Raw genomic sequence first — 13200 nt, forward strand, 5'->3', positions numbered from 1 at the left:
GAAGGAATATTGCATTGCTTTTCTTAACAACAGAGGAAATGCAATATCGTAAAGAAATTTCATTTTGAAAATATAGTATTCCACTATCTGGCCGAGGATTACTCCTTCCCCTTGCGTATACTCATTATTAGACATTGGAAGTGGAGGACTTGTTGGAAAGGTTCTGGGAAAGTGCAGTACATTGTAAATGGAATTGTATATAGGACGTTAGGGCGAATTATTCTAGAGCATTGCTCCTCATGAAATAGACATGAGATCAGGGACCAGCCAATTTAGAAATTCTCTACTAGAATCGTAACAAGTTGGTATAGTTCATATGAAAGCATAACACAAGTGCTCAGGACACTTACATGGGAATATTTGCGAAAAAAGTTGACAGACTTCCCGCGAGACCTTGGATATATGTAGGTAAGCGGTGTTTGGGGAAGAACGTGTGATAGTTCTGCTGCCATCACTGTATATCGCGCATAGGGAGTAAGATATAAAATTGCTGATATCACTGTGAAGTACCATCCGCTGCACATTGTATAGGGGCTCGTGGAATAAATATGTAGATGTAGACAACGAACTGCTGCCCCCGGGGAGACTCTTCAGCCAGTCTTTTGCTGTTCTAGTCACGATCGTTCCAGTAAGTCTGTGTCCTCGCACACACTTGAACTTTGTTTATGTTGTTTCATGACCCTTGTGCTAATAACGAGGTGAAAGTGCTAAACTAGTTTTATAATTTATCCTGTGCCCTGATACCAAAAGAGGTGACGCAGTAGTTAACTTGCCGGATTCAATTTAGTGGGGGAGGGGGGGGGTATGATTGAAATCCCAGTCGTTCCTTTCACATTTACATTTTCCGTAGCTTCCATGAATTATTTCAAGCAAGTGCCATTAGTTCTTATTTTAACTAACGTTACACATTCATGATAAGTGCATCGTAATTGTAATCTATAGCAGTCCACTAGTGGCGGCACAAACCGAGTGGAGCAGGTGAAATATATAACGCCAAACAAAGTAATAGAGAGACCAACGTACGAACAAGATCTGTGTTCAGCAGAAGGCTGCCCTAGCTAGCGTCTTGTTAGACTAATTGTAGCTTGTGTAATACTACAATTGTACCACTGCAGTACAACGCTACAGCGGTCTATATCGCGCGAAACGTTGGCGCTGAAGCCTCATCTGAGACGCGGTCGATAAATACATCTCGCAGCTCATTTCCTGTTACACTGAAAGCACTGACGCCCCTATAAGGAAGATGCCATTATCCGAGGATTGCCTATTACGTAGCGAAGCCGGCTCTTCAGCCATGAGTTTTCATTCAGGTACCATGTTCAGATGAACTGTTACGAGGTCAGTAAATGGTTTTTTTAATCCTCCAACACTTTCGCTGCAGAATAATAATCTGCATGGAAGTTTATATGAGATTACAATATCCTCTTCGTCGAAGTAACTTTAAACTAAGAATTAGGTCATTTGGAAAATAATGGTAGAGGGAATCATTTGCAACATTGTTTAAGTAGCAATCTTTCCATTTTCATGAAGTGAGTCAGAGAAGTCAAGGAAAATCTCAGTCAGAGTGGCGGGAAGATGACTGGAATGTTGTTCCTTCTGCATGCAGGTTGAGACTTAAAAAAATAGCAGTTCGCTCTAGATCACGGGTATTTGAACTTTATGCGTATTCGCCAGTACCTTGCTACCTAGACTCTGGAGATGTTCACCTCCTTCTTCTTCACCTTGTCTCATTATAGTTTCACTTGCCTTATTAAACTGTTTTCGTGAATAATATTTTGGCTGTTCAGCAGTTTTTTCAAACGCTATCTTTACTGCACAGATGCACTCAGTCATATGCGTGCTTTGATGCACGTTGCTTGGACCTTTCTTAACATAATCTTCATATTATTATGAAATAGATTCTGGCGCCGCTCTTTCACGGAACGATTTTATTTTAATGAATGCTAAACACAAAATGTGAATATTACATTGGCATTTTGCTGGATACTTAAACAACATACATAACGAAAGGTTGTCGTAGTGCAATAAGGTCTAGGCGTATAAAGATTCCCGCATTAATAACAATCCACCGCCAGTTTGTGGAAATGTACAGTGCCAATACTAGAAAAGTGGATGTAGATACGGTACAAGAGTATGTTGAGAGAAAGTCTAATATCTCGCCATTCCAGGAGTATGCCGGCTGACTCACAGAGTGACGGCGATATTATTTGTATGGTATGTAGTTTGTATTGCATATAGTCTTTGGTAGCCATGACTCCAGATGGCGCGGTGAACACGTCACATGGGGATGCCCGTTCGTCGTCTATAGGAAATAAACACCCGCTCTGCTAAAAGGGTTGACCGTTTGTATCTCGTCATTGAAGCTTTCGGTATACTGATTCTCGAATACAAATGTCAACTCCTATTTCTGGGTGAGTAATGCAATGAAACATATAAATATGGGAACAGCTAGGTGCCATAGAAACGGTAAAAACTGGCGTGAGGACAGAGGGCAATAGAAAGCGGTTCGCCAGATATGGTGGGAACTTGGAGAGACATAATAACCCTTTGTAAAAAGGTGGAACGTATGCAGCAGGACGAAATTTCGCCGATGGAATGAAGCCAGGACTCCTGTGGTACCACAGCCTGTGGTCGACCCTGCATTGCACGCCAAGAGTACTGCAGTCCGCCTTAAATGGAAGGCAACATATCACAGCCTGGAATTTAAATTGTGTATATCAATATTGGAGTAAAGCCAGTTTTGGTGCATTTCTGATATCAAACTGATTTGCTAATAAACTGAATTGGTAAATTAAACCATCCCTCTCCCTCCCCCTTAAAGTTTTGTTGTGCTAATTCATTTATGATCCCTGGGAATAATCCATTCTTCTGAGAAAGTCCCACCCCTCTCCCTCCCCCCTTCCTCCTTCTGCTCCCCAACTCCTCTCGGAAAAGGCACACGCTATCCTCACTTCTGGGCCTCTTTCTCCCCCCTTTCTCCCCCAATTCCTCTCCTCCACCAACTAGAAATTGGTGGGAGAGGGAGGACCTCACAACATAAAATTCAAATCACTGTCACTAATATATTCTTTATTTCATCTGTTTGCAGGGGACAGGGCTCCCACTTGGGTAGGGCTCATATCTGCATCCCCAACTGACATGTTGTAATAACTGTAAACACCAAGTAATGGAGTGAAGTGCAAAATATTAGCTGCTGCATTGGGTTGCCTATGCATTTGTCTGTCGTACATGCATCGGGTGTGCACATCTGCAAGCCATGGAAGTCAAGCCACAAGAGAGGTTCTAGTTACACGTGTCGCCACCAGGTGGTAGCAGCATTTTAGTTGGCTTCCACCACTACATCACTCAGTCTGTGTTGAACTGTCAGACAGGAAGGATCTCACTGTGGAGCACTCGTATGGTAATGATAAAAAGAAGCTGAATATGTTGTGATATAGTATTCATTTTGTTGGATATTTTAGCTCAGTTCAGAACTACACTCCTGGAAATTGAAATAAGAACACCGTGAATTCATTGTCCCAGGAAGGGGAAACTTTATTGACACATTCCTGGGGTCAGATACATCACATGATCACACTGACAGAACCACAGGCACATAGACACAGGCAACAGAGCATGCACAATGTCGGCACTAGTACAGTGTATATCCACCTTTCGCAGCAATGCAGGCTGCTATTCTCCCATGGAGACGATCGTAGAGATGCAGTCCTGATTGTGGCGCTCACCTGCACGGCGCCAAACACGCATACGACCATCATTGACACCAAGGCAGAAGCGACTCTCATCGCTGAAGACGACACGTCTCCATTCGTCCCTCCATTCACGCCTGTCGCGACACCACTGGAGGCGGGCTGCACGATGTTGGGGCGTGAGCGGAAGACGGCCTAACGGTGTGTGGGACCGTAGCCCAGCTTCATGGAGACGGTTGCGAATGGTCCTCGCCGATACCCCAGGAGCAACAGTGTCCCTAATTTGCTGGGAAGTGGCGGTGCGGTCCCCTACGGCATTTCGTAGGATCCTACGGTCTTGGGGTGCATCCGTGCGTCGCTGCGGTCCGGTCCCAGGTCGACGGGCACGTGCACCTTCCGCCGACCACTGGCGACAACATCGATGTACTGTGGAGACCTCACGCCCCACGTGTTGAGCAATTCGGCGGTACGTCCACCCGGCCTCCCGCATGCCCACTATACGCCCTCGCTCAAAGTCCGTCAACTGCAGATACGGTTCACGTCCACGCTGTCGCGGCATGCTACCAGTGTTAAAGACTGCGATGGAGCTCCGTATGCCACGGCAAACTGGCTGACACTGACGGCGGCGGTGCACAAATGCTGCGCAGCTAGCGCCATTCGACGGCCAACACCGCGGTTCCTGGTGTGTCCGCTGTGCCGTGCGTGTGATCATTGCTTGTACAGCCCTCTCGCAGTGTCCCGAGCAAGTATGGTGGGTCTGACACACCGGTGTCAATGTGTTCTTTTTTCCATTTCCAGGAGTGTATATTATTGCAGTGTCTTAGTATGTGGTCTCCTCCTGAGAATCTACTATCACAATGCATTCAATTGAAGAGATATTGAGATTGAAGCTTAATAATTGTATTACCTGTAAGCTTACCACCGAGGACTGTGTCCCTAGCCTCCTACATGAGGTATGGAAGGAGGGGATAATGGATGAGTGTGGGGTGAATACTTTTCAGTAAATAATAGTGATGCATTTTGCAACTCATAGAGACTACTGCCTGTGCTGGAGCTTTTCATGTTTCTTGAAATGGCCAGTCATTCGACAGTGCAAGAGACAACTTTTTCTATTCAACTATCCCAGACAAAATGAACCTGAGATGTTCATCTCAGCGTTTGGGCTTCAACTGAGCTAGTTCACCAAACTGCCAAAGAGGGAGCCTGAAACAGTTTTCCTTCCACAACTTACCTTGGGAACCAATAGAAATGCAGAATTCCCCACCCCCCCCCCACCTGAAAATTGACGAACGTTAATAGGAGCACAGGAACATGGCATCCATTCATGTGATCATAACGTCAGGACTACAAGGGGAAAGCGGTAGCCTGCGGTCTCAGTCAGTGAAAGGTTCATGAGATGTCAATAGCATCTGAGATCCTCATCTGCCACCATCTCGTAGAAGGTACATAGAAGTAAGTATATGTAGTTCAGCTCCATATATTTGTCTGGGGACTCTTATTGATTCTTCCTCCTCCTCTTCTTCTTCTTCTTTGCTCAGTGGCCTCTAACATGTCTAGATTGGCAGTGACCTCCAATGTATCTGGACCAGCAGCAACCACAGGCTTGTCAGGACCCAGCCTGTCAGGGTCAGCATCAGCAGCACTGTGGGACCCTGTAGTGCACCTGACCCACATGTTGAAATGTTGAAGCAGGACAACGAGCTGCTATTATCCATTCCACTAGTCGATTTGTCTAATGAAGACACCCAATCAATCCTCGACTCTCAGAAGAATTGTGCTGAGCGCCCTATGACACAGGCTGCAGGTCAGTACTGGTCTCCAACAAATGCACCACCTCAGGGCATTCTGGCTTTGCTTAAAGGCGAAAGTGCTGATGTGGCGGATGAGAAGCTGTTGTTTCCTCCCAGTACTCTGCTAATTTTGACTTCAACTTATAATTTAACAACTAGCAGGTCAAAGCGCTTATATATTGATACAGAAACATCAATGGACAGCGACTGGTGAGATGTGTAACATTGAAAATGCATTGAGAAGTGTTGAACTGCGACTTAAGGAGTTACAGTGGATGAACTGTGTTGTGCAGGTAACCTCCATGTATTTCCCATCTCTTCAGTCCCCTTGCTCACCCCTCCGCCCCCCCCCCCCCCCCTCCCCGGCATATGCTGTGCTAGATTGATGCTATCTGTAACATCACTGTACAACGGCGAGGCACTCATGGTGAGATCTGGAGGTTGATCCATTTATCTGCAACACTCCATCAATACAACAATATTCAGCCTATGGATGGTGCTATGCCTTGTGTTGGAAAGACTGAACCTTGGGCCGCGGTGTGTTGAAACTGTGCATAAAGATATTGTGAACTATCTTCACGTGTAAATAGTCAATCAAACGATTTATAACACTGCATCAGTACAGTGTCAGAAGAAGAAGTTAAAGGAAGAGAAATACATGCTGGATTCTGTGCATACAAGAAAATATTATTTGCAAAATTCTGTGCAGGTGTAGATAAAGAAATAACCAGTTGTTTTTTATGTAGTTCGTCCTGTATGTGACTGCTGAGTAAAAATATGTATACTACAGCAAAACCATATATATATATATACTGACTGCGGAACGATTCTACTGACACAACATACAATATGCGTTAGGACTCCAAAAATATGTATATATATATATATATATATATGGTTTTGCTGTAGTATACATATTTTTGGAGTCCTAACGCATATTGTATGTTGTGTCAGTATACTGACTGCGGAACGATTCTACTGACACAACATACAATATGCGCATATTGTATGTTGTGTCAGTAGAATCGTTCCGCAGTCAGCTACAAATGCTGGTTTTCTAAATTTTCTCAATGGTGTACCTCATAAATAACATTACCTTCTCTTCAAGGATTCCTATTTGAGTTCCCGAAACATGTCAGTAAAACTTTCATGCTGTTCGATGCCACTAGTTACAGATCTAGTAGCCCACCACTGAGTTGCTTCGACATCTTCCTTTAATCCAGCCTGGTATGGGTCCCAAACACTCGAGCAACACTCACGAATAGGTCGCACTGACGTCCTGTATGAGGTCTCTTTTCAGATCCTGTAGCTTATTTCATGACATATAATTTCTATACAAGCATATCGCACACCAAAACTTGATGTAGTCAGTATCATGGCAGGGTGGGTGCTGCATTAGGATTTTGTCGTAAGTTACTTGTCCTGTGATGGTGCAGAAGAAGAGCAGAAGAAGAAGAAGAAGAAGAAAAAGAAGAAGAACGATATACTCCTACACAACAATACATGAGCGCTAATTGTAGGGCCCTCCAACTGCAGTAAGGCAATTTTTTTATGTCACTGCTAACACACTCGGATGGAGTCCGCTTTGAACATGTGTATGTATTTTCAAAAACACTGTTGCAGCCCAAGTACCAGCTGCTGCAAAAGATATTGCAAAATGCAGACAAATCCCTCAACCAGAAAAAGTAGAGCCTATCACAGTGTTCGTATTTGACTATGTTATGGTAAAAATCTATGATGATACGATATTTATGTTTTGGTCATTATATGGGTGTTGATGTATTTTATTTAAGTCCAGATTCCAGATGCTCGGAACAATCGGTGTGGGACAACGCAAATCTCAGTATAGCTTTCAAACAAAATTATTTGAATCTAAATCACATTTACTGGACAGATGCAGGAACCGTCGTATCACTCAATGACGCTGAAAAGTAATACGCAGATTTCTGGAATCACACACATTACGTGTTTCTTTCTATTGGTAAGTGAAGAAAACTGAATGATGGAGAGTATAAACGGAACTTCCAGGAATTTCTCTATATAAAGACATGAAGAAAGTGATGAGAACGTTAGTTTACATCACACCACGGACAAGTTTGCACATATGTCAGGCACTCAGCCCGAGAGGATAGGTATGCATAGACAGGGAATGCGTCAATACATAGATGGAAAATTTCAGCCTCTCGAACGTAAAGTTAAGGACCTAAAAACATAAGTCCAGACCCTTCTGAAACTGATGAGGGGTTTAGATGTTAATGTTAAGGAACTAGAGACGAACACACAGATTATTTCGAGAAAGGTTCCACAACGAAACATTGTCTGCCCGCATCTCGTGGTCGTGCGGTAGCGTTCTCGCTTCCCACGCCCGGGTTCCCGGGTTCGATTCCCGGCGGGGTCAGGGATTTTCTCTGCCTCGTGATGGCTGGGTGTTGTGTGCTGTCCTTAGGTTAGTTAGGTTTAAGTAGTTCTAAGTTCTAGGGGACTGATGACCATAGATGTTAAGTCCCATAGTGCTCAGAGCCATTTTGAAACATTGTCTCGAAATTTGGTAGAAAATCCTAAGAAATTCTGGTCGTATGTAAAGTACACAAGCGGCAAGACGCAGTCAATACCTTCGCTGCGCAGTGCTGACGGTACTGTTACCGACGACTGTGCCGTTAAAGCGGAGTTATTGAACGCAGTTTTCCGAAATTCCTTCACCAGGGAAGACGAATGGAATATTCCAGAATTTGAAACACGAACAGTTGCTAGCATGAGTTTCTTAGAAGTAGATATCTTAGGGGTTGCGAAGCAACTCAAATCGCTTGATACGGGCAAGTCTTCAGGTCCAGATTGTATACCGATTAGGTTCCTTTCAGATTACGCTGATACAATAGCTCCCTACTTAGCAATCATACACAACCGCTCGCTCACCGATAGATCTGTACCTACAGATTGGAAAATTCCGCAGGTCGCACCAGTGTTTAAGAAGGGTAGTAGGAGTAATCCATCGAACTACAGACCTATATCATTGATGTCGGCTTGCAGTAGGGTTTTGGAGCATATATTCTATTCAAACATTATGAATCACCTCGAAGGGAACGACCTATTGATACGTAATAAGCATGGTTTCAGAAAACATCGTTCTTGTGCAACGCAGCTAGCTCTTTATTCGCACGAAGTAATGGCCGCTATCGACAGGGGATCTCAAGTTGATTCCGTATTTCTAGGTTTCCGGAAAGCTTTTGACACCGTTCCTCACAAGTGACTTCTAATCAAGCTCCGGGCCTATCGGGTATCGTCTCAGTTGTGCGACTGGATTCGTAATTTCCTGTGAGGAAGGTCGCAGTTCGCAGTAATAGACGGCAAATCATCGAGTAAAACTGAAGTGATATCAGGTGTTCCCCAGGGAAGCGTCCTGGGACCTCTGCTGTTCCTGATCTACACTCCTGGAAATTGAAATAAGAACACCGTGAATTCATTGTCCCAGGAAGGGGAAACTTTATTGACACATTCCTGGGGTCAGATACATCACATGATCACACTGACAGAACCACAGGCACATAGACACAGGCAACAGAGCATGCACAATGTCGGCACTAGTACAGTGTATATCCACCTTTCGCAGTAATGCAGGCTGCTATTCTCCCTTGGAGACGATCGTAGAGATGCTGGATGTAGTCCTGTGGAACGGCTTGCCATGCCATTTCCACCTGGCGCCTCAGTTGGACCAGCGTTCGTGCTGGACGTGCAGACCGCGTGAGACGACGCTTCATCCAGTCCCAAACATGCTCAATGGGGGACAGATCCGGAGATCTTGCTGGCCAGGGTAGTTGACTTACACCTTCTAGAGCACGTTGGGTGGCACGGGATACATGCGGACGTGCATTGTCCTGTTGGAAAAGCAAGTTCCCTTGCCGGTCTAGGAATGGTAGAACGATGGGTTCGATGACGGTTTGGATGTACCGTGCACTATTCAGTGTCCCCTCGACGATCACCAGTGGTGTACGGCCAGTGTAGGAGATCGCTCCCCACACCATGATGCCGGGTGTTGGCCCTGTGTGCCTCGGTCGTATGCAGTCCTGATTGTGGCGCTCACCTGCACGGCGCCAAACACGCATACGACCATCATTGGCACCAAGGCAGAAGCGACTCTCATCACTGAAGACGACACGTCTTCATTCGTCCCTCCATTCACGCCTGTCGCGACACCACTGGAGGTGGGCTGCACGATGTTGGGGCGTGAGCGGAAGACGGCCTAACGGTGTGCGGGACCGTAGCCCAGCTTCATGGAGACGGTTGCGAATGGTCCTCGCCGATACCCCAGGAGCAACAGTGTCCCTAATTTGCTGGGAATTGGCGGTGCGGTCCCCTATGGCACTGCGTAGGATCCTACGGTCTTGGCGTGCATTCGTGCGTCGCTGCGGTCCGGTCCCAGGTCGACGGGCACGTGCACCTTCCGCCGACCACTGGCGACAACATCGATGTACTGTGGAGACCTCACGCCCCACGTGTAGAGAAATTCGGCGGTACGTCCACCCGGCCTCCCGCATGCCCACTATACGCCCTCGCTCAAAGTCCGTCAACTGCACATACGGTTCACGTCCACGCTGTCGCGGCATGCTACCAGTGTTAAAGACTGCGATGGAGCTCCGTATGCCACGGCAAACTGGCTGACACTGACGGCGGCGGTGCACAAATGCTGCGCAGCTAGCACCATTCGACGGCCAACACCGTGGTTCCTGGTGTGTCCGCTGTGCCGTGCGTGTGATCATTGCTTGTACAGCCCTCTCGCAGTGTCCGGAGCAAGTATGGTGGGTCTGACACACCGGTGTCAATGTGTTCTTTTTTCCATTTCCAGGAGTGTATATAAATGACCTGGGTGACAATCTGAGCAGTTCTCTTAGGTTGTTCGCAGATGCTGTAATTTACCGTCTAGTAAGGTCATCCGAAGACCAGTATCAGTTGCAAAGCGATTTAGAAAAGACTGCTGTATGGTGTGGCAGGTGGCAGTTGACGTTAAATAACGAAAAGTGTGAGGTGATCCACATGAGTTCCAAAAGAAATCCGTTGGAATTCGATTACTCGATAAATAGTACAATTCTCAACTAAGTGCCTGGGTGTTAATTACGAACAACTTCAGTTGGAAAGACCACATAGATAATATTGTGGGGAAGGCGAGCCAAAGGTTGCGTTTCATTGGCAGGACACTTAGAAGATGCAACAAGTCCACTAAAGAGACAGCTTACACTATACTCGTTCGTCCTCTGTTAGAATATTGCTGCGTGGTGTGGGATCCTTACCAGGTGGGATTGACGGAGGACATCGAAAGGGTGCAAAAAAGGGCAGCTCGTTTTGTATTATCACTTAATAGGGGAGAGATTGTGGCAGATATGATACGCGAGTTGGGATGGAAGTCATTAAAGCAAAGACGTTTTTCGTCGCGGCGAGATCTATTTACGAAATTTCAGTCACCAACTTTCTCTTCCGAATGCGAAAATATTTTGTTGAGCCCAACCTACATAGGTAGGAATGATCATCAAACTAAAATAAGAGAAATCAGAGCTCGAACAGAAAGGTTTAGGTGTTCGTTTTTCCCGCGCGCTGTTCGGGAGTGGAATGGTAGAGAGATGGTATGATTGTAGTTCGATGAACCCTCTGCCAAGCACTTAAATGTGAATTGCAGAGTAATCACGTAAATGTAAATGTAGATGTAGAAGAAACTAGGTGACTTAGCCGTAAATATTGATGGAAATGAAATGAATATACGCAACTTGACTGTGAAGGTTGATGGAACTGCAAGGAATGTATGTAAGGTGCACTGTGTGAAGGAATCCATTTAGTGTATAACAAGATGTCGACTAAGCATAAGGTCATCATGATACGGAAGACTGTTTGGGAGAAGCAACCACTGCTAAGGTTAGGACTTTTGGATCAAGAGTAGACACTGAGATAAACCATTAACCAGTTACTGAATATCTGGATGTGCTCTCAGAGAAATTACATAATGACGATGACATTGCTAGTTTCATTAACCGTGACATCGAGGCTAGGATAGACAAAACATTCTGTGTCAGTGGTGAAAAACAATTCATGTTGGTCATGCAGTCTATAACTTCAAAGGAAACAACAGTACAAATTGATGGTAGGGAATTTCACAAAACTTACTTAACCTCATTTTCATAAATCTCACAAAAACTGGAAACTATTCACCCAAAGATCTGGAGATCTTTGGCGAAATACTGCAATGTGCTGGTGTATGTAAAAATGGGTCAAATGGCTCTGAGCACTATGGGACTTAACTTCTAAGGTCATCAGTCCCCTAGAACTTAGAACTACTTAAACCTAATGACATCACACACATCCATGCCCGAGGCAGGATTCGAACCTGCGACCGTAGCGGCCGCGCGGTTCCAGACTGTAGCGCCTTTAACCGCTTGGCCACCACGGCCGGCCTGGTGTATGTAGAAAAGTGGAAAACCAGCCCAGTTAGAAATGCTAAACCATTATAGAACATCTATTAGATGTTCAGCATCGTGTTAGTGATGGCATTGATATCCTGATTAAAAGAGTCAGTAAAAATCCCTGCAGTCTGTTATCCCAATGAGCCAACAGATTGAATGCGACTGCTCATGGCATCAGTTTTTGCTGGTAATACTACTCATTCGAATGAGGTTATTTCAATAATCTCTGAGCTTAGAGAGAGAGAGGTGTAATCGGATACGTATGGAGACATTAGTTAGAGGACTGTACAAACAAGCACAAAAAACATACCCTCATAGGCATGTCATGATTAAAAGGTTGGGATTACTTATGGAAGACTGATCTTGTAGATTAAGGGGAATATTCACATGCGAATAAAAGAGTCAAATATATTTTAAGATTATTGATACATACCCGAAATTTGCCTGGGCATTACCTGTTAAAACAAAAACAGGGAGAGATGACTCGGAGGTGTTTCAGCGTGTTTTGGAAACAGGGACAAATCGATGCCTGTACAGCCTCCAAGCTGATCAGAGGGAAGAGTTTTACAATACGTGTTTCAAGAACGTGATGCAGCAGTATGAAATTCAACACTGCTCAACTTTCGCCCATCTGAAGGCGACAATCGTGGAACGTCTGAGCAGAACAATAAAAGTTCAAAGTGGATGCATTATATTCTTCACGGTTCATACAAATGGACAGATGTCCTGCCAGAAATAATTGCTTAGGCGCGCCAAACACAGCACAATTAAAATTAGAGCAATCGATTTTCGTGATAAAGGACCAATGGATGCAGTACACTATCGTATTAAAATGCTGGATCCACGTAAATACAAATTTAATATGATAATTTGGTATTTATCTCAAAACACAAGACAACATTTGAGAAGTGATACCTCCCAAACTGGTCCAGTGAGATAATCACAGTTTCCGAAGTGCAGAGAACAAATTCCAAAACTTAAATCGTAAAGGATAGCAATGGCACTGATATATCAGGATGCTTTTACACCGAGCTCAGAACCACATGTGTTTCTCATAGAGAATGTCATAGGACTTCGAGGGAATACAGGTCTAGTTGAATGGCTTGGTTTTCATGCAACACAAAACAGCTGGATTGACGCTGATGATATCGCACCTGATAGAAAGCTTCAAAAACGTTTGGCACGTGGTGATAAGGTGATTAATGTGCATCACGAGGAATGTTTGGAACACGACATTACATAAGCAAAATATAAAGATATTCCAGAATTTAACGTTGC

This window comes from Schistocerca cancellata, chromosome 4, assembly GCF_023864275.1.
Source record: "Schistocerca cancellata isolate TAMUIC-IGC-003103 chromosome 4, iqSchCanc2.1, whole genome shotgun sequence".
Classification (NCBI taxonomy): domain Eukaryota; kingdom Metazoa; phylum Arthropoda; class Insecta; order Orthoptera; family Acrididae; genus Schistocerca; species Schistocerca cancellata.